This window comes from Bos mutus, unplaced genomic scaffold, assembly GCF_027580195.1.
Source record: "Bos mutus isolate GX-2022 unplaced genomic scaffold, NWIPB_WYAK_1.1 CTG964, whole genome shotgun sequence".
Classification (NCBI taxonomy): domain Eukaryota; kingdom Metazoa; phylum Chordata; class Mammalia; order Artiodactyla; family Bovidae; genus Bos; species Bos mutus.
Genome location: NW_027220439.1, coordinates 17,917 through 39,418, shown reverse-complemented (window position 1 = coordinate 39,418; position 21,502 = coordinate 17,917). Strand labels below are relative to the sequence as shown.

The 21,502-nt window shown below is 47.2% G+C and overlaps 2 pseudogenes; one reads left to right on the top strand and one right to left on the bottom strand.

Moving 5' to 3' along the window:
* The first annotated feature begins 6,589 nt into the window (after positions 1 to 6,589).
* Positions 6,590 to 8,756, top strand: LOC138987178 (testis-specific Y-encoded protein 1-like; annotated as a pseudogene).
* A 7,679-nt stretch (positions 8,757 to 16,435) lies between these two features.
* LOC138987177 (testis-specific Y-encoded protein 1-like) lies at positions 16,436 to 21,112 on the bottom strand (annotated as a pseudogene).
* Positions 21,113 to 21,502: the final 390 nt, after the last annotated feature.

The following is a 21,502-nucleotide window of genomic DNA, read 5'->3' as shown; positions in this document are numbered from 1 at the left end:
GATTCTTCTAATACAAGAACATGGTATACTTCTTCATCTATTTGTGCTATCTTTGATTTCTTTCAACATGGTTTTAGAGTTTTATGTACCAGGTCCTTGCTTTCTTTGGAGGAAATATATTCCTAAATATTTGAGTCTCTTCATTGGATCGTGAATGAGATACTTTTCCTTAAGTTCTCTTTCTCCTTTTTCATTGCTGGTGTATCAGAATGAAAGCGATTCCTGAGTATATATTTTGTATTCTTCAGCTAACTCTATTCATTGATTAGCTCGAGTAATTTTCTGCTGGCATCCTTAGTGTTCACTGTGTGGAGGGTCATGCCATCTTCTAACAGTAATAGTTTGTTTGTGTTCAATCTGTATTCCTTTTATTTGCTTTTCCCCTGATTGTTATGTCTAGGACTAATTTAAAAACTAATTCCAATGTGTTTTTCACCTCAGAAAAGCTTACTGATGAAATTACTAAGCACTGAGGAATCTCAATTCTACCAGATTCCCACAATAGAATCATGAAGATCTTCAGGAGTTAGGGGTAATTTTTTGGGAGGTGGGGAAGCATAAACTGTTTAAGTCTTTAGAAAAATGTATCATAATCAAATTAGTCGGAATATTTGTAGTCTTTCCTTCAGTTTCAGAAAACTCTACATCCCTAAGTGTAATGCAGGGCTTTCTAACTGAAACCAAGAAACTCACCAAGACTTCACCAAACTCTAACAGTGCAAATTAGAAAAATTGTGTTACTGTGCTGTTAAAATTTGTGAGCTTTATAGCCAAATTAAGAATTTAACCTTCAAGATGGTTGTGCTAAAGATCCTGCTAAAACAGGTGTGGCCACAGGGCAAGGGAAGAGGGAAGGTATGGGTGACCCTTGAATGAAGTGTGGTCTGGGGGAGAGGCAGGCTCCAAAGGCACAGCTGAGAAGAGTCTGGCAGGGCCACACCTGTAAGTGCCACAGCCATGACTTTGGGTGTGTCCCTCAGGCCTGCATCTGAGGAGGAGCAGCACCCGAGTCCAGAAATGACCAGAGACAGTACACCAGAGCAGTCTCGGCAGACAGTTATTGTTGTAAATGTGGATGATCCCGGGAAATATCTGAGAGAGCGGGAGTCCCACTACCCATGCCCGTCAGTCAGAATCCCTGTGTTTGCACTCACTAGTGCAGTGAAAAGGCACAAGGTGGAACTGGAAGGGGCTGCTGTTCTCATCTGCTGAGAGTGCCAGACCAATTCAGACACACACCTACCATCCGTTGTGAAGACAGGACACAGGTCAAACACTCAGGGCTTTCTTGTTGAAGACACACACACACACACACACACACACACACACACACACACACATTACCCCCTTGCTTGAGGACACAGTGTGCAACAGGGACTGCAAATCCTGACCAGGTAAGCAGTGACATGACACTACCCAGCACACACAAGTCAGGAGGAGGACAGTAGGTGTGAGAAACTGCCCCTGGTTGGGGGATGCAGACCACCTCAGATGCAAAACACCAGAGGGGACACGGAGCCATGAGTGTGTCTGATGGTATGGCAGGGCCGGAGGCATCAGTGTTGGCTGGGCAAGTGGAAGAACCCAGCATCGTTGGAAACTCCTGTTCCAGTGTGCTTCTTCTACCCAAGACTAGGACTATTGCTATTGGATCTTCTGGCCCAGCATGTGGCCTGAATGGCTCCTTGACCTAAAGCAGATTATGAACCACCCTCAAGTTTCTGTCATGATCAGCAACCAAGATAAAGACTTTCTTAGCTACAAGATTGAAGGTCAGTGAGGGGGACTGAGGATGGGTGGGTATGGGACCTGGCGGGGAGTAGGAGGATCGTGTTAGCCATGTTCCTGCACTGTGAGACTTTGCAGAGGCATCATGGAAGCTGTTAATGCCTACCTGGGTGACAAGCTGAGGCACCTAGCAGCTTGCACCTTTACCCTCGTCCCTATCCTGGCAGGTGCAGATGCAGAACCATCCAAAATCCCGCTGCATGCTGATCTTTTCATTTTGGGACAAATCCTACTTCTGGAACACGATGATCGTTAAGGAGTATTACCTTGACATCATTGGTAAAATGTGGCTCCAGGGTGGTGAGTGTAGGTGTGTAAGGAGGTGAATGATCCACCTGCAGAATCCACCCTTGTGTTTGCTTTCTGGAGGTTATAGGGCACGATATTCCACTCCAGTCCACTGGTTCTGGGACTATGAATGAGGAGCACAAGCCACAGGCTAGAAATCAGGAGCCTTAAATTTCTCAGCTGGTTGTCAGGCGACTACTGCCCAGAATCGAACAGGATTGCTGAGGTGCGGTTGCTTTGGGCTTGCATACAGGTGACGATTGATGTTGGAGTTCTTGGATGCTCACGGGTGGGTTGCGGGCCTGGTCAGCCCTGGACTGATCTTGCTTGTGCCTCCAGCAGATCATTGACAAAGACGTGTGGACGATCCTGTGAAGTATTACCCTAGGAAGGAAGTTTCTGCCATGAGGAGTAACTGGCAGAAACACATGTGGTGAAGGGGTCTGGAGGTGGGCCCTGTAGTGACAGCCATGTAGTGGCCGGGACACTGTCCTTTCCCAAATGGGGATGACTCAGGCACATGCAAGCTGTCTGTGGAGCCAGATTCTGGGTCATGCATGTGGCAGATGACCTGCTGAGACTGGGGGCTTGGGGACTCGGTGTGTCCGTGAGTGAATCAAGTCTCCTTCAATTTAACTGTGGTTGCAGTGCAAGAGGCCTAGGTGATACTACTAGAGGCAGGGTGAATTAAGTATATTTGTCAGAATCATCCTTCCGTGGGTGCTGCCATCCCCCAGCCTCCTGTTGCTCACCGAGTTTAAGATTGCCTGGGCCTACACTCCTGCACTTTACCCTGGGAAGGCCTGTCATTGCAAGGGCATCCTCTCCAGGGTCCCAGTGCACCTCTGTGCTGACTTTGGGATCTTCTGTGATTTTGCACATCCACCAATCAGTGTCTCACCATGACCACACTTGCTGCACTGGAAGAGGCTTCAGGCTGCCTTCAGAAAATAGGGAAGTGTTTGGGGAGGAGGTGGACAGAGAGCTCCAAGTGCAGGACGTGGTGCCTACTGATGCCATCTCAGACATTGCTGGACATGGGCATCTTCAGCTCCTGAAACACCTATGTTCCCTGTTTGTGTTTGTGTCCCCATATCGAGCCTGTGTGTGTATACACATGTGTGCTTGTGTCGCCTGTGTGTGTGTGTGTGTGTGTGTGTGTGTGTGTGTGTGTGTCAGCCCAGGGAAAAAACAGAGATAAACGCGACAGGAGAGGAAATGCCAAGCAATAAGAAGAGGAGGCACAAGGCGTCCCCAGTCTGAGAGTGATTGATCGCCCTATCTCCGCAGGACGCTGTCCAGGATGGGAATGAGGAAAGGATGGTCAGAGATAACTCAGGACCTTGGCTCCAGAAGTCTGCAATGAGACAAAATGCAAAAACACGCTCACTATTTCTCCGTGTTCTTGTATGTGTTTGGACCAGGAAGAGCGGGTGCATGGTCTGTGGATTCACCCAGGGCATATCAGGTGGGGTGGGCCTTTAAAACCACCGCCTGTGGAGCCCACAGTTTGTGGGGACATAGGCCGTCCTGTGGAAATGGTGGATGTGGATACAGAGGACCTGGGATGTTGAGGAGGCTAAGGTCTTGCTGAGAAGGACAGAGACTCGAAGGAGAAAGAGGCACAGATTGATGTACTGGAGACTTGTTCCGCACATGTGAGAAGGAGACCCAGGAAGGTCCTGGGCGAGTGCTTGCCAGGATCAGCCCATCAGCCAGCACCCTCTCTCCATGAGGGTGGCACACACTGGCACAATGTAACACAAAATGCGAGACATGCTAAGGTAGGCTGTCCGTGCAAAACCACAGGCATCCTAGGAGAGACAAGGCGAGAGCGTGGCATGCCTTCAGTCACTTCTAGCCTCCCTGGCTGTGCAGAACGGCGAAGAAAGTGCAGGTGTTGATGTACGAGTGTGCTCCTCTGCCGGGGTATGCCAATGAGGGAGGGAAAAGGGAGGAAGCAAGGATGGTGGGCTTATTGCATGTCTCATAGGAACTCGAGAGAGTGGGATACAGGGAAGCCCCTGGGGCAGTTCGGGGCCTGCTGGTTTTCAGGGTCCAGGGGAAAGGCAATAGCAGTCCTGCCAAAGATACCCCATGGCTCGTGCAGAAAGCCCTGATATAAATTCCCTCTTTCTTCTGGGTCTTTCCATTGGCTTTGGGCGCCTAAGGGGCAAAGGTGAGTGTCTGCACCTGGAGGACGATTTTGGCAGTCTCTCTGGATCACAATCTCTGATTTTGTTGTAGGCAATCTGCACCAGGTGACACTCAGAGGGAAGCTGCATTCCAGGTGACCGTCTTGGATGTCCGTGTGCCCAACCAAGGACTGGCTTCCGTGGCACGTGGGCTGTATAGGTAAGCAGGGATGCCTGGCTGTAGGGAGTCCTACCGGGGCTTAATGAACCCAATGAAAGAGAGTATTTGCATTTAGCAAATCAATGAGGCCTGGGTGGAATCAAGCCCTCTTGGTGTTTTTGAGATAGAAAAGCTGCTTTCTGCCCAAGGGAGGGATGAGCTGTGGGCCCAGAAAGGGCAGGATTCCCAGATCATCATCTGTTTGGGGACTCCATGGGTCTGGGTAGGAATAAACAGAAGGGACCACCTGTAGGAATGCCACCTTACCATTATGGCTCGGGTTTCATGCCTTGTATCAGAAGAGACCATCTATCTATGTACACCTTCTTCACAACATTGGAGCAAACCCAGGCCTGTCACAGACTCTGGGGGCCCTTGGAGGCTCGGGCATCTCTTTGGCCTTTTCCTGCTAAAGGGAGGTAGCTCTTGGAGGCACAGTTAGACAGGTGAACACAGAAAGCTACACAGGTAGAAAGAACAGTGGGCCTCACTCAGACTGTTGGGGATGGTAGGCTAGCAATAGGAACACAACATTGACCAGGAATGACCTAGATAGGAGCACACTGAGAAAGCAGTTCTCCAAGTCAGCTGAGCCCAGACGTCCTTGTTTTCTGGTCTCCTGAAAGAATGCACAGGCAATGGATCAGGCCAGCGTGACTGGTACTGTGAAGCTGTCCAAGGTGATGGGAGAATGCAGAACGCAGGCACAGCTCATTCAGCTCTCCAGGGCGAGCATTTCCAACCCTGCCTGATGCTTTGCAGATCGGTCCCTGTCAGGAGCAAATACCAAAATTTTGTAACCTTTGAGGCTAAGTCACAGAGCTGGAAGTGCAACCTCACATGTTCAATGAGAAAGTGAAAGAAAATAACCAGGACAAAAAAATAGGGTGCTTACCAAAGTTGATGCTCCTGGACAAGAAAGTTTGTACTTCTACATATGTGCAATTCCTCTCAGGGATGTTGGTGTGTACACAAGCATGTGTGTGCATATGTTCATGAAAAGCACCTGACAGTATGCTTGTGAGTATGAGGTGTAGACACTGACCTAACCAGGTGATGGAAGTTGGATAGCGAAACCGTGAAGGTCATAGGGAAAGTACATACTCTGGCCATCAGAAGCACTGGAGCAAGGGTACCAATCCCTGTTATCTCACTGAGTGAGCAATTTCTAAGTGGAATTACAGTGGTGCACCCAGGATGCCTGGCAGAAAGGAGAGGCAGAAAGAAAGTGCCTGGGGGTGACCAGTGAGAGTGCCGAGGATCTGAGACACAGAACAGGCTGCAATCCCAAGACACAGAAGCCATGGTGGGTGATCCCACAGCCCCTTGGACATGCAGCAACAAGGGCCTTTCTATCCTTATCAAACTCTGGGATTTCTTTCCCTGACATTGCCATGAGACACATAGACACCAGCCCTGGTACATACACAAAAGGATTGCCCCAAACAGTGCTGTGCCAGAAGCAGAGATAAAGAGACACAAAGTGAGCTCTGTACCCTAAGGCTCTGGTGTCCCTGAACAATAGAGATCAACTGCTGCAAACGGTGGGGTTTTTCCCTTCTCCCCTAGCATCTGGACAGCATCAGGTACTCTATCCCATGGAGAAAAGTATCCAGCCACTTGGAGCCCCTGTGTATCATTTGGATACTCATGGAGAGCTCCCAGTTATTGAAGGTCCTGTGGGACACAGGAGTGTGTTGTTCAGATTGTGGAGCAGGAACCCGTGATTGGAATTTCCAGATCCAGGTCAATGACAGCGCCTGGGGTAGTGGCAGATGCAAAACATGCTAGCTCCCTAGAGCAGAATCTGGCCATATGGTGGAGCTGGAGCCCAGGAACCGCGGAAGATGTCCTCCGGTCTAGGGGTGTGTCCATAAGGGTGCCGTCCAGTACCCTCTCAGCCATTGGTCTAGATTTGGGCCAGCAGCATGTGCGCGGCTCACAGCCTAGGGCCGTGCCTGTTTGGCTGATGTACCAGAGCCTGTTCACCCGGTCCTGGGCTGACCACCACCCCTTTCTTCAGCCTCAGGCCACCCCAGACACACCAGCCACTGCCTCCCGATCATGCCTCTCACTCCCCACCCCGAAAAAACAAGTGGGTCCCACAGGTTTATTGCAGCCTGGGCCGCCATTGCACACCACTTGCTTTGGTGCTCTTATGTCCCATCCTTTCACATCTGACCCAGTCTGGGGTCATGGCCAGGGCCAAGAAGAGCACGAGAGGTGGTCAGAGGAATGCGGGAGCGTCTTGGGACCCCGGACCTACTTAGTTGTGAGCCCAGATGCTCAGGGGGATGGGGCCCTGCAGCCTGCCCTTGTGATGCTGTGCACGGCTGCGACCCTGCAGCCACCAGTTGCAACAGCAGGCGACAATGCGACCCACATCAGCGTGGAGGCGGCAGGGGATGGCGGGGCCCTGGTGGACAGAGACGTGGCAGGGATCAGGCGGGTGTTCCAGTTGCTTGTGGAAGACATCATGGAGGAGGTGGAGGTTTTGGCTGATGAGGAGCAGCAACGGGGGTCCTCGCAAGACCTGAAGGAGAAGGTGTTAGAGGATCAGGGCAAGGAATTGCCGGGAGACCCAAATGAACTTCTGGCACTAGATGCGCTGCAGGCGCTGGCCACCCTGCAAGTGGAACTGAGCTCTGACCATGAGAAAAACTGCAGGGGCTATGTTTCGTTCATGTGCAAGAGCCATCAGAGGAGGAAGCATGACTTGGCTCAGAGGAGTGCCATTATCCAGGGCATCTCTGGTTTCTGGGCCAAAGTGGTATCCTTTCTGCTGCTTCTTGGGGTCTGCTGCTCAGGAGGAGGAGGAGGTGCAGAAGCAGGAGCAGGAGGATGGGTGGGGACGAGGGCACAGGATGGGTGCTGATGGACCCTGTAGGAAGTGTGGTACTGGGCAATTGGCAGGCTCCAAAGGCACAGCTGAGTAGAGTCCAGGCAGGGCCACACCCCTGAGTGTCGCTGCCATGAGTTTGTGTGTCTACTTCAGGCCTGCATCTGAGGAGGAGCAGCTCCAAGGCCTCTAAGTCAGGAATGACCAGAGACAGTACACCAGAGCAGCCTTGGCAGACAGTTATTGTAAATGTGGATGATCCCAAAAATAAATGAGACTTGGGAGTCACACACACGTACACACAGACACACATACACATACACAAACACACACTAACTCCTTTGCTTTTGGACACGATTTGTTTCAATGACTGCAATTCTGACCATGTAAGCAATGACATGCCACTACTCGGCATACAGAGGTCTGGAGAAGAGAAGGGATCAGAAACAGCCCCTTCTTGGGGAATGCAGACCACCTCAGATACAGAACACCACAAGGAACCCAGAGCCATGAGCGTGCCTGATGGTATGGCAGGGCCTGAGGACATCAGTGGTGGCTGGGCAAGCAGAAGTGCCCAGCATCCTTGATGATGCCTGTTCCAGTGTCCTTCCACCCCAGACTAGGGCTGATGTTCCTGGCTCTTCTTGGCTTAGCATGTGGCCGATATGGCTCCTTGACTTAAAGCAGATTATGAACCACCCTTAAGTTTCTGTCATGATCAGCGACCAAGATAAAGACTTTCTCAGCTACATGATCGACTTGAAGTTCAGTGAGGGAGACTGAAGACGGGTGGGTATGGGACTTGGTGTGGAGTGAGACGATCATGTTATCCATGTTCCTACAATGTGAGTGTTTGCAGAGGCTTCGTGGAAGCTGTTAATGGGAGGCAAGCTGAGGTCCCTAGAAGCTTGCACCTTTCTCTTCTCCCTATCCTAGCAGGTACAGGTGCGAGCCATCCCCGGTCCCACAGCAAGCTGATCTTTTCCTTTAAGTACCAACCCTACTTTTTGAACACAGTGATCATTAAGAAGTATTACCTTGACATCACTGGTAAAACGTGGCTCCTGGGGTGATGAGTGTGGGTGTGCAAGGGTGTGCATGATTCACCTGTGGGGGTCCACACCCGTCTCCCCTGTCTTTCTTCAGGGTAAAGGGCACATCATTCCACACCAGTCCATTGGTTCTGGGACTTTGAACAGGGAGGACTCAGCCACAGGCTGGTCACCAGGAGCCTTAATTTTCTCAACTGGTTGTCAGGCCACAACTGCCCAGAATCAAACAGGATTGTTGAGGTGGACTAGTTTTGGTCCTGCATACAGTTGATGCTTGATGTTGGAGTTCTTGGCTGCTCATGGGAAGGTTTGGGTCCTGGTCAGCCCAGAGGTGACATTCCTCGTGTTGCCACCAGATCATCAGCTAAGACGAGTGGGACGATCCCATGAAGTACTACCCCAGCAGGGAAGATTCTTCCATGAGTGGTAACTGACAGAGACACATGTGGTAAAGGGTCTGGAGGTGGGCCGTGAAGGGACAGCCATGTTGGAGCCGTGACACTGTCCTTTCCCAAATGTGGATGCTCAGGCTCATGCAAGCTGACTGAAGAGCATGGATTTGGGCTATGCATGTAGCAGGTGGCCTGCTGAGACTGGGGCCTGGGCATTCAGTGTGTCCGTGAGTGAAACAAGTCTCCCTCAAATCAGCTGTGGTTGCAGCATGAGACTCCTAGGTGATACTACTAGAGGCAGGGTGAAGTAAGTATCTTTTTCAGAATCATCCTGCTGTGGGTCCTGCCATCACCCGGCCTCCTGTTGCTCACTGAGTTTGACATTGCCTGGGCCCTTCATTCCCACCCCTTAACCTGGGAAGATCTATCATTGAAAGGGTATTCTCTCTGGGATCCCAGTGCACCTGCATGCTGACTTTGGGATCTTCTGTGAATTTCCACATGCACCACTTGGTGTCTCACAAGCACCACACATGCTGCACTGGAAGAGGCTTCAAGCTGCCTTGGGAAAATATGAAAGAACTCGTGGAGGAGGTGAACAGGGAAGAGCTTGTGGAGGGAAGAGCTCGTGGAGGAGGTGAACAGGAAACCACAAGAGCAGGGCATGGTGCCTACCGACTACATCTCTGACATTGCAGAGACCACCCACCCTTAGACTGGGGATGCCTCATTCCTTCACGTATGGTAACTCGGCACCTCCTCTCCTGTCACCTTTATCTGTGTGTCTTCCCTGGGCCACACACACAAACACATACACACACTCACAAACACAGCCGACGTAAGCACATGCGTGTATACACACACATGCTTGGCATGGAGACACAAACACAATCAGGAACACGGGCTTCTGAAACGCCTGTGTTTCCTGATTGCATTTGTGTTCCTGTGCCGAGCATTTGTGTGTATACATGTATGTGCTTGTGTCGGCTGTGTTTGTGTGTGTGTGTGTGTGTGTGTGTGTGTGTGTGTGTCTGTCTGTCTGTCTGTCTGTCTGGGCCCAGGGCAGACACAGAGATGAAGGCGACAGGAGAGGAGGTGCTGAGCAACCATAAGAGGAGGCACGAGGCGTCCCCAGTCTAAGGGTGGTTGGTCGCCGTATCTCTGCAGTACCCTGTACAGGATGGGAACGAGGAAAGGATGGCCAATGATAACTCCAGACCATGGCTCCAGAAATCTGCAATTAAACCAAACACAAAAACAAGCTCATCATTTCTACCATGTTGCTGTGTGTGTTTGGACCGGGAAGAGGGGGTGCATGGTCTGAGGATTCACCCAGGACAAATCAGGTGGGGTAGGGCTTTGAAACCACTGGCTATAGAGCCTTCAGTCCGTGGTCACATGGGCAGGCCTTTGGAAATGGTGGATGTGGCTATGGCAGGACTGGGATGGTGAGGAGGCTAAGGTCCTGCAGAAAAGGGCAGAGACCTGAAGGAGAAAGAGCCACAGATTGTCTGCTGCACTGGAAACTTGTTCCACACATGTAAGGAGAACTGGAAAAGTCCTGGGCCTGTGCTGCCCAGGATCAGCCCAAAAGCCAGCACGCTGTCTCCATGAGGGTGGCACACACTGACACGATGTGACACAAAACGCAAGATACGCTAAGCTAGGCTATCCATGCAAAACGACAGGCATCCTAGGAGAGACAGGGTGTGAGTGTGGCATGCCTCCAGACACTTCCAGCCTCCCTGGCAGTGCAGGTAGGCAAAGAAAGTGCAGGGGTGAGTGTACGTGTGTGACCCTCTGCCGGGATGTGCCTGTGAGGGAGGGAACAGGGAGGAAGCAAGGGTGGTGGGCTTATTTCGTGTCCCAAGGGAACTCGGGGGAGTGGGAGACGGGGAAGCCCCTGGGGGCAATTTGAAGCCTGCTGGTTTTCAGGGTCCAGGGTCTAGGCAGGAGCGGTCCTGCCAAAGATACCCCTTGGTGTGTGCTGAAAGTCCTGACGTGAATTCTTTCTTTCCTCTGGGGTCATGCCCCTGACTGTGGGGTTTAGAGGGGCAAAGGTGTGCGTCTGCATCTGAGGGAGGATTCTGGCTCTTTCCCTGGAGCAGATTCTCTGATTTTGTCATAGGGGATTTGCACCAGGTGACACTCAGAGGGATCCTGCCTTCCAGGTGACTGTCTTGGATGTCTTTGGGCCCAACCAGGGACAGGCTTCATTGGCACCTCGGCTGTGTAGGCAAGCAGGTATACCTGATTGTATGAAGACCTACCTGGGCCTAATGAGAGCAACTGAAAGGGAGTCTTGGCATTTAGTCAATCAGTGCAGTCTGGGTGGTTCAAACACTCTTGGCGCTAAGGTACAGAGTCAGAAGTGCAACCTGAGATGAGCAAGTGAAAGAAAATAACCAGGAGAAAGAAAGTTGGGTGCTTACCACAGTTCATGTTCCTGGAGAAGAGAGCGTGTACTTCTGCATATGTGCAAGTTTCCTCTCAGGGATGTTACTGTGTACATGCACATGCACACAAAGAACCACCTGCCAGTACGCTTATGAGTATGAGCTGTCGGTAGTGACCTAACCAGGTAATGGGAGTTGAATAGCAAAGCATGAACCTCATAGGGAAAGACTCCACCTAGACTCCAGCCAGCAGAAGCACTGAAGTCAGGGTACCAATCTCTGTTATCTCACCGAGCAAGCAAGTTCTAAGTGGAGTCAGAATGGTGCACCAAGGATGCCTGGCAGAAAGGAGAGGCAGGAGAAAAGTGCCTGTGTGCGACCAGTGAGAGTTCAAAGATTCCAAGACACAGAACAGACAGCAACCTCAGACAAAGAAGCCAAAGTGGGTGACCACACAACCCCTTGACCACCCGGCTACAAGGGCCTTTCTGTCCTTCTGAAGTGCCAGGCATACTAGGCTTTCCTTTTTCCTGTGCTTTCAGTGATGGACCAGAAGTGCAGCATAAGGACCTGCTACCTGCAGAGTCTTCCAGTTTGAAACATTACTAATTGTACTCTTTGCAGAACACATATATTGGTATCAGGATTATAGGATGGATGGCTTAGCTTGATCCTCTTACTGCTCCCGGCCCCACAGGCTTGGGCGACAAGGCAGGCTTTGGTGTGTTTGCACATGGAGAACAGAATCACATTTGCCAGGAGCCAATACGGGAGACCCCATGCATGACAAAGATCATGGAAAGAATACCTGACAGGCAAAGGCGGATCAGGACTCGAGGGATTCCCTGGACCTGCTCAAGCATCCTCCCGAAACCAAAATCTGTCTGTCTACTGTTTACTATATTATGCCTTTCATCAGTTCTTCTGACATTAACAGGGTGCTCTCCCAGACCATCATTCTCTGAAGAAAATCAACTTAAAGCTCTAGTTAATAAGTCTCCTGGGCTTGAAAGGAGCATTTTAATTCTAACCCTTCTGTTCCTGTTTTAGCTTTCTTGGCAGTTTTATCCACACTCTTGTATCTAACGCACATGATTGTTCACAACACCCCAAGCATAACCTTTGAGTGATAAAACAGTGTTATTAGAATAATACTGCATTGTTGAGCCAATGTTTCCTTCAGAGTTTCCTTGTCCTTGACCCAATTTGCACCTGGGAGTACATTAGCTAATATAGTTGGTATGTAAGAAAAACAAGCAGTAGCCTTGGTATTAGCAACATAAGACATGCATTGGAGAAGGAAATGGCAACCCACTCCAGTGTTCTTGCCTGGAGAATTCCAGGAACTGAGGAGCCTGGTGGGCTGCCATCTATGGGGTCACACAGAGTTGGACATGACTGAAGTGACTTAGCAGCAGTAGCAGCACAGAGTTGGAAGTGCAACGTGACATGATTAATGAGCAAGGAAAGAAAACAACCAGGACAAAGAAAGTTGGGTGCTTACCAAAATTCATGTTCTTGGAGAAGAAAGCTTGTATTTCTGCATATGTGCAAGTTTCCTCTCAGGGATGTTACTGTGTACACACGCATGTGTGCACATAGAAGTCCCTGCCAGTACGCTTGTGAGTATGAGCTGTCAGAAATGACATAGCCAGGTGATGGAAGTTGGATAATGAAAACATGAAGGTCTTAGGGAAAGGTACATAGACTCTGGCCAGCAGAAGGACTGAAGCCAGGGAATCGATTCCCATTATCTCACTGAGCAAACACACTCTAAATGGAATCACAGTGGTGCACCCTGGATGCCTGGCAGAAAGGAGAGGCAGGGGGAAAGAGCCTAGAGTGGGCCGAGGAAAGGCCACTACACCTGCAGTTTATGAAAAGTAGAAAATGTACCTAATGACCTGGAAGGAGAAACTGTATCTTATTTATTGAGATATCTAGCCAAGGAGAATTCCAGCCAAACAGCCAAAAGTGCTTCCTGGTTTCTTCTTGCTGCCTATAGTAAAATATGAAGGGAAATTAAAAAAATAAATAAATAAGAGAAGGACTATTTAAAAAATAAGACAGAACTTGCTGATTTGGAAATTTTCCAGTCTTTTAAGATGACAGAAGATGCTAAAATCAATGGCTCTCAAGCAAGGTCATATCCAGGGCACTGAGATAAGATGGTCTAAATATAACATTTTACATCACCTATAGGTCATTCTTATTATTTTTTTTTAAATAAAGGTTGTCTAAAGATGAGTGTGACTGTAAAATTCTTTGTTAAGCCTCAGAAAGCTGGAAGGGGATGCTTCATGACATTATTTAGGCAGGCCAATGCCCTCCAAAGAGTTTAGGGGTGTCACTCAGAGATCATTTCAGTCACACAATAAGACTTCTACCAAGTTTCAGGGTGTTATCCCTCAGCTATCTCAGCAGAAAACCAAGACAGAGGAGGACTTTTTATGAAAACGTGTGATTGTGGCTTTAGAGTGGGGTGCTTTGCCATGAACACCAGTAAGATTATCAGGAGACATACCAAGATTTTAAGATAACATATATATATGTTCAGCTTGGACTGAAAGGACTAGAAATAGTACAAAATAAGAGAGCTCTGGACTTCTACCTTTGACAAGCAGGAAGCAGGCTAGGGAGACTGTTTCACTGTAACCATATACTACCCACCTTTCATGCAATGGAATCATGTCAGAGGGCAGAATTAAAAATTCAGAGACTGAAGCCTAGGATGTTTCCAGGCCTTAAATCCTAATCAAAGGACTGCCAATAAGAACCCGTGGGATTTCAGAACTGCTACTCTTGACTCCCACTCCCCTCCCCTTTCTGGAACAAGAGTGTCTATAAAGGTTATCTATGCCTGACCCAGCACTGTATGTTGGCTGTGAAAGTGAGCAGATTAACTCATCTCTTTTGTTCACAGATCATCAGATCTAGAGGAATTACACTTGTATAATTTGATCTGATGTGTTGGAGAAGACTTGAGAGTCTAGTGGACTACAAAGAGATCAAACCAGGCAATCCTAAAGTAAATCAGTCCTGCATATTCATTGGAAGGACTGACGCTGAAGCTACAGTTCCAATACTTCGGCTACCTGATGCGAAGAACTGACCCATTGGAAAAGACCCTAATGGGGGAAATATTGAAGGCAGGAGAAGGGGACAGCGGAGGATGAAATGGTTGGATGGCATCACCTACTCAATGGACTTGAGTTTGAGCAAGATCCTGGAGTTGATGGTGGACAAAGAAGCCTGGCGTGCTGCAGTCTATCGGGTCACAAAGAGTAGAACACAACTGAGGGACTGAACACTTGAGATATTGCACAAGTAGACCCTGATCCATATCTGAAACTGACTTAGATGACAAGGTCCTGAACTACAAGTTAATGTTATAATGCATAAATTATTTGAAAGCATTGGCAGGAAAAAGCATTTTGGACATACAAGTATGTAAACAATTTTGTGGCCATGTGTGTACCATGTGGTTTTAAAGGATGTCCACAAGTCCTTTCTTTCAAGGGTGGATGTTTATACTCCCCTTCACATGTGGGCTGGACTTAGTGGCTCACTTCTAATGTTAGAATATTGTAGAAATGAAAATGAAGTGTCTGAGACTAGGTCATAAAAGACACTGCAGCCTCCTTGCTCATCCTCTTGGATCACTCTAGAAGCCAGTTTATTAGTATCTTGACAACACTCATGTAACCCAGTAGAGGGGCCCATGTGAAAGAACTGAGGCTTTCTCCCAATAGCCAGCATGGAAACTGGTTTCAACAGCTATGTGAGGAAGCCATCTTGGAAGGAAATCCACCAGCCCGTGTCAAGGCTTCAGATAATGACAATCTCATGAAACCCTGAGCCAGAACACTCAAGTGAATTACTCCTGGATTCCTTTCAGCAGCAGTATGATATAATATTGTTTTAAGCTGTTAGTTTGGGGTAATTTGTTATGTAGCAGTAGTTCATTAATGCACTGCCAACCTTGGGCCATGTATTTATCCCGGGGTGCTTGCCCATTTAGTCCAATCTAAGTCAGAATCTGCTAGTTCAGTTTAGAAAACATACCTCACCCTTGATCTGACCACCCTCAGTATCAGATCAAATTCCTTATCACTCACCTCAATATCTTATCAGCCTTGCCTAGCCTCAGCAATGATCTTCTCAGTTGAGCCAGAATTCACCCTCACCCTTATGGCCCTCTTAATAAGTTTCCATTCACTGACACCCACTCTGTTGTTGTTGTTCATTGCAGTCTCCCAGTCTCTATTTGCAATCCCATGGACCCACCCTGTTCCATAGCTATAAATCCTAGTTGTGTCCCTACTGGAGTCAGACTTAAGCTCAATCTCTCTCCCCTATTATAAGACCCAGCTGTAGTACTCTTACTTTGAATAAAGTTTTTCTTACCACTTTTAGTAAGTGTTATGAATAATTTTTTAACATTTCCAAGTTCTGTTAGTATGGATTATTCTCAAAGGAATAGTTTTATACCTTTACTTTTTATACTATATTCATTTGGTAAACAAATTTTTAGAATTAAAGCATTTCATGTTTTTACCATACAAACAGAAAATAGCTTTTAAAATACATTTACATATCCTAAAAAATTTAGTAATCTGAAAAGGATGTGTATATAGACATGTCAGTGTATATACACATATACCCTCAGAGCTCCAAGGAAAACTTAATTCTCAGTAAACTATAAATTAAAACATTCAGCCTGCAAAGAGTGAAATCTTTGGAATTAACTTGCCAAAAAATCGTAGAGAATGAAATATTAGTTAAAAAAATGTATACATAAAAATATTTGGGATTTAGATAAAATTTGCTATTTAAATAAAGTTAGGTCAAGCCCTAAACCATCTATTTAAAAAAAAGAAAGAAAGAAAGACTCTGCATCATGTAATAACCTACATTGGAAAAGAACCTAAAAAAGAATAGATATGTATCTGTATAATTAAATCACTGTGATATACATCTGAAACACAACATTGTAAATCAAATATATTTCCATGAAAATTTGTAAAGAAAGCTTTTAAAATACAAGGTTATAAGGAAAAAATCTAAAGAAAGTAGAAGGTATATATGAATTGAAACAAAAATAGAAAACAACAAAAATAAATCTTGTTGGGATAATAAAACAAGAGCTGCTTCTTGGAAAAACAAAATCAGAAACACTGATACAACTGTGGCAATCTAATAAGGGGAAGGGGAGGTTAATTCCAATAATAGAAATGAGAAACGGAATGTGGTTCTGAAAGGATAATGTTCAAAGGATAATGTTCAAGTCTGAGTGGAATTACTTTTGTTTCAGGAAAGATCCAGTCAAGCAAAAACCTGGGGAAAGAAAGGGAAAGAAAGAAAGAGGAAGAGAGTCAGGGGAAGAAAGGAAGAAAAGGAAAGGAAGGGAAAAGAAAGAAAAGGAAATGTCTCAACAGATGTTGTAAACTCTCCAATAAAACAATTCTCTTTAAAATCTAAAAACAGAAATAGAAATTCATTAAGCCATAGCCTCATTGCACTTGATGGTACTAAGAACAAGAAAACCCATTTACACATCACTGTTTAGAATTTCTGGCAAACACAATATGATTATTTAAAAAAATAGAAATAGAAATATGCCATGTTATTTGTAAAAATATGGACAGCAGAAATATTTTTGTAAAAAACATTTTATTTCTATAAAAAGTCATTTTACTTAGAATGTTTTGGCAACATTAATAAAACAATAAATTTTACCTGAAAGAACAAGCAAAGTAGACAAGGAAATTCCCAAAAGCAATTACAAAATAGTGATCTTGACAGATATTCAAACATTTGTAAACAAAACAAAGTGTCATTGCCTGAAAAAAATACAGAGATATCAACAGAAAAACAGAGGAAGCTCCTGAAAGAACTCAACTCGCTATTAACCATATTTTATTTGCAGGCACAGAAACTGACTCAAGCTAATTCTAAGAAGCAAAGCCCTGATGTTATTATCTCTTCTCAGTTTGTGTGTGTGTGTGTGTGTGTGTGTGTGTGTGTGTGTGTGTGTGTGTGTGTGTGTGTGTGTGTAAAAGTAGGAAATTTAGGCTGGAGAGGTAAGAAGAGGGTAGAGACTTAAAGTGCCTTGAAGGAGGAGGAGGAAATGGAGGGGGTTGAGGATTTCATTGTGTGATTTGAACAGCACTGGTGAAGCTCAAACAAGGGAGGTAGCAAGCCATGCAGGCCTAGGGGAAGAGCATTTCCAGAAGAACAGCAGTTGCAAAGTTTTTGGATTGGGAAGAAATGTATTTGCTTAAGGAAAAGCAAGGGCAGTGTTGTCAAAAACAGGGCACCAGTGGGGAAAATAGTAGAGTAGAACGACAGAGAATGGAAGAGAGGAAGTAGTCAGGGACCATATCACTGGGACCTTTTTATTTGGCAATAAGTACAACTTGTACTCCTTAGGAGCATACTTCAGAGCAAACAACAATAACTGTGTTCAAAATACTAAGCAACAATAAAAACATATAAAGAAAACATTTCATATTTTTACTATAGAAATAGAATAAAGGAGATAAGAATGCAATGGTCTGTACATTTATTTATACATAGAGTTTTCACCTGAGACCAGGACACAAACACACACACACACACACACACACACACACACACACACACTATACACCTAAAAGTGGTTTAAGCTGACATTTAGCAAAGTGCGTGGGCCCAAGCAAATTAACTGGAAAGGCTTAGTAATATATTCAAAGTGCAAATCAATCAATGAAGCATTGAATAAATAAATACAATCTACTTGTATTTGAATTTACACTCAGGAAATTACCTAAAATGGAGACAATAGGCTTACTACAGCTTAGTCATCTGTAGTCCATCCACTTCATTTCTGAGACTGATGCTAACACCTTGGTGATTACCATTTTCCAGCATTTTGTGAAAGCTTAGAGCATTTAAATAAATTGTGGAGGGGGAAAACAAAAGAGTGGGGAGAGACAAAGAGGAGGAGAAAGGAAGAGGAAACGGAGAGATTTCTCCTGGCATAGATATACAGCCAGGATCCCAGGTTCCTTGAATGGTGCACAGAGATTGCTAGGTACATGTGCCAAAAGTGGAGAAGGTATGGCATTCAACTCCAGGAACCCACAGAGGAAGACAAGTGTGCTGATGTTCAGGAACCAATACTTAGAGGGTATACCACAGGTCTGTGAAAGAGCTCTTGGAGACCCCAAGAAAAAGGTTTGCACAAGTATAATCACAGACTAGATAGTTGGATAGAGTAGAGGAAGGATAATAACTCTATGACCTGATAATTACTGAAATAAACGAGACAATTCCTGCACATCAGACTGTGTCAAGTAAGACTGAAAATCAGTATTAGTTTGATAAAATGGTAAATTACACACACAAAGAATTAACTCTTAACTGCAATACATTCGTATTCAAGGCAAGATAAGATACAAAACTGAAATCTTCACATGTTCAACTAGGGTAAGATACATGTAACTAGAAAAGGTAAGGAAAAGTTCTATAGAGGGTTTAATCACCCTGGACCCTTTGTATCCACTACATTTACTATTCTCAGACAACTCCATTGTAGCCTAAGGATAAGAGAACTAAATTTAGCCCAATTCATAAACTGAACAGATTCCCTGTGTTTGATCCTTTTCCGTTAAAACTATGGGTCCAGTGCAAATCAAACTGGATGTAAAGGCTTTTTTACTTGGGAATCTTAACTTGCTTTATTACTGTGACTGAGACAGATATGGCTACTTCACTGTGGCTAAAGGCTAGCCACATGGGAAAGGGGATGGAATGAATCAAATTCCCTTTTTGGTCACTCAACAGGAGGTCCACAGGCACCAGGTCCCATTCTCTTAACTATCTCTGCTTCTCCAAGTGCAGTCAATGATAACACAGGGCCTGCTTGATGCTTGCAGGGGCCTCTCACCAAACACAGGCATTTTAACGGTTGGCTTCCTTGAGATGTCCCTGGGCTAGGTAAAGACACTCTGAGACAGTGTTCCTTCTGCCTTGGCTCCATGCCTGGAGGGAATGCATACCTCTTCCTCCAATGGGACAAGAAGCCACAGCTCTCCACTGACTAAATCCCATGTCTGGTCCCACCTCACATCATAGCTTCTCCATCAACTTCTCCACACCAGGCTTTTGGAGCCAGGTTATCTTAGAGCAGCACAACAGAGGCACTTCGGAGAGTTCAGCAGCACAAGGGAACATACAATAACAAAGCCATTCTAATCTGGCTATACGAACTCTTCCGTATTTTCCCAAGGCAGCTTGAAGCTGCTTCCAGTGCAGCGTGTATAGTGGTGGTGAGATGCCGAGTGGTGAATGTGGAAATTCACAGAAGATCCCAAAGTCAGCACACAGGTGCACTGGGACCCTGGACTGGACACCCTTTCAATGATGTGCCTTTCCAGGGTAAGGGGAAGGAGTGAAGTGCCCAAGCAATCTCAAACTCAGTCAGTAACAGGAGCCAGGGGATGGCAGGACCCATGGAACAATAATTCTGAAAAAAGATACTTAATTCACCCTCCCTCTAATTGTATCACCTGGACTTTGGCACTGCAACCACAGCTAATTTGAGGTACACTTGCTTAACTCATGGACACACCGAACCCCCAAATCCACAGTCTCAGGAGGTCACCTGCACATGTCCGACCCAAATTCAGGCTCCACAGCCAGCTTGCATGAGTCTGAGCATCCCCATTTGGGAAAGGACAGTGTCCTAGATACTACACGACTCTCCCTTCAGGGCCCACCTCCACACCTCCTCTCCACATATGTTTCTGTCAGTTACCCTCATGGAAGAACTTTCCTCCCCAGGGTACTACTTCAGGGGATCATCCCACACATCTTTGCTGATGATCTGCTGGCACAAAGAGTAAGGTGAACCAGCAACCAAGAATTCCATAATCAATCATTAACTGTGCAGATCTCAAACCACCACTCCTCAACAATCCTGTTCGATTCTGGGCAGTTTTGGCCTGACAATCAGCTGAGAAAGTTAAGGCTCCTAGTGTCCAGGCTGTGGCTGGGTGCTCCCCGTTTGATGCCCCAGAATCAGTCGACAGGAGTTGAATGACCTGCCCTATACCCTGCAGAAGACAGAGGAGATGGGTGTGGATCCCACAGGTGGATCATCCACACCCTTGCACACCCACACTCTTCACCCCGGGAGCCATGTTTTACAAACAATGTCAAGGTAACCATACTTAGTGATCACCGTGCTCAAGAAGTAGGGGTGGTCCTGAAAGGAGAAGATCACCTTGCAGTGGGACCATGGATGGCTCTGCAACTGCACCTGCCAGGGTAGGGAGGAGGGAAAAGGTTCCTGCTCCTCCTCCTCCTCCTCCTGAGCAGTGGACTCCAAGGAGCAGCAGAAAGGATACAGCTATGGCCCAGAAGCAAGGGATGCCCTGCAAAATGGTGCTCCTCCGAGCCAAGTCAGGCTTCCTCCTCTGATGGTTCTTGCTCATGCACCGAAAGTAGGCCCCACAGTTTTTCTCATGCTCAGACCTCAGTTCCACATTCAGGGTGGCCAGTGCCTGCAATGCATCTTGCCCCGGAAGCTCAGTCGATCTCCCAGGCCTTTCCTGGCCCTGTTCCTCCACCATCTTCTCTTCAGCTCCTGGGAGGACCCCTATTGCTGCTCTTCATCTGCCACAACCTCCACCTCCTCCATGATGTATTCTGCAGGCAGCTGGACCCCCTGCCCAATACCCGCTGCATCTCCATCCACCAGGGGCTCAGTGTCGTCCACCGCCTCCAACCTGAACAGGGTGGCCTCTTTGCCTGGCATTACAACTGGTGGCTCCAAGGTCCCAGCCACGAAAAGCATCAGGAAGGCAGGCCATGGGCCCCAGCACCCTGAACACCAGGGCTTACAACTAAGATGGTCTGGGGCCCCAGGACACTCCTGCATTCCTCTGAATGCCTCTGACGCTCCTCTTGGCCCTGGTCGTGAACCCAGGCTGGAGCAGATACGATGGGATGGGTCATAATAGCACAACAAGTTGTGCACAAATGCGGATCAGGCTGCAGTAATTCTGTGGGACCCACTAGCTCTTTGGGGGCACGGAGTGAGGGGGATGGTAGGGAGGTGGGGCTGGTGTGTGTAGGGTGGACTGAGGCTGAAGAATGGGTTGGCACACAGCACAGGACATAGTGAAAGGGCCCTGGGGAGATCAGCCAAATAGGCGGGGCCCAAGGCTATGAGCCATTCTCTGGCTGCTGGCCCAAATTAGTGCAAAGGCTGAGAGTGTGGTGGGCGGCACCCTTATGGACATGTTCCTAGACCAGACGGCATCTTCGACGGTCTCTGGGCTCCAGCCCACCGATGTGAAATATTCTGCTCCAGGGGGGTAGTGGGTTTTGCATCTGCCACTAGCC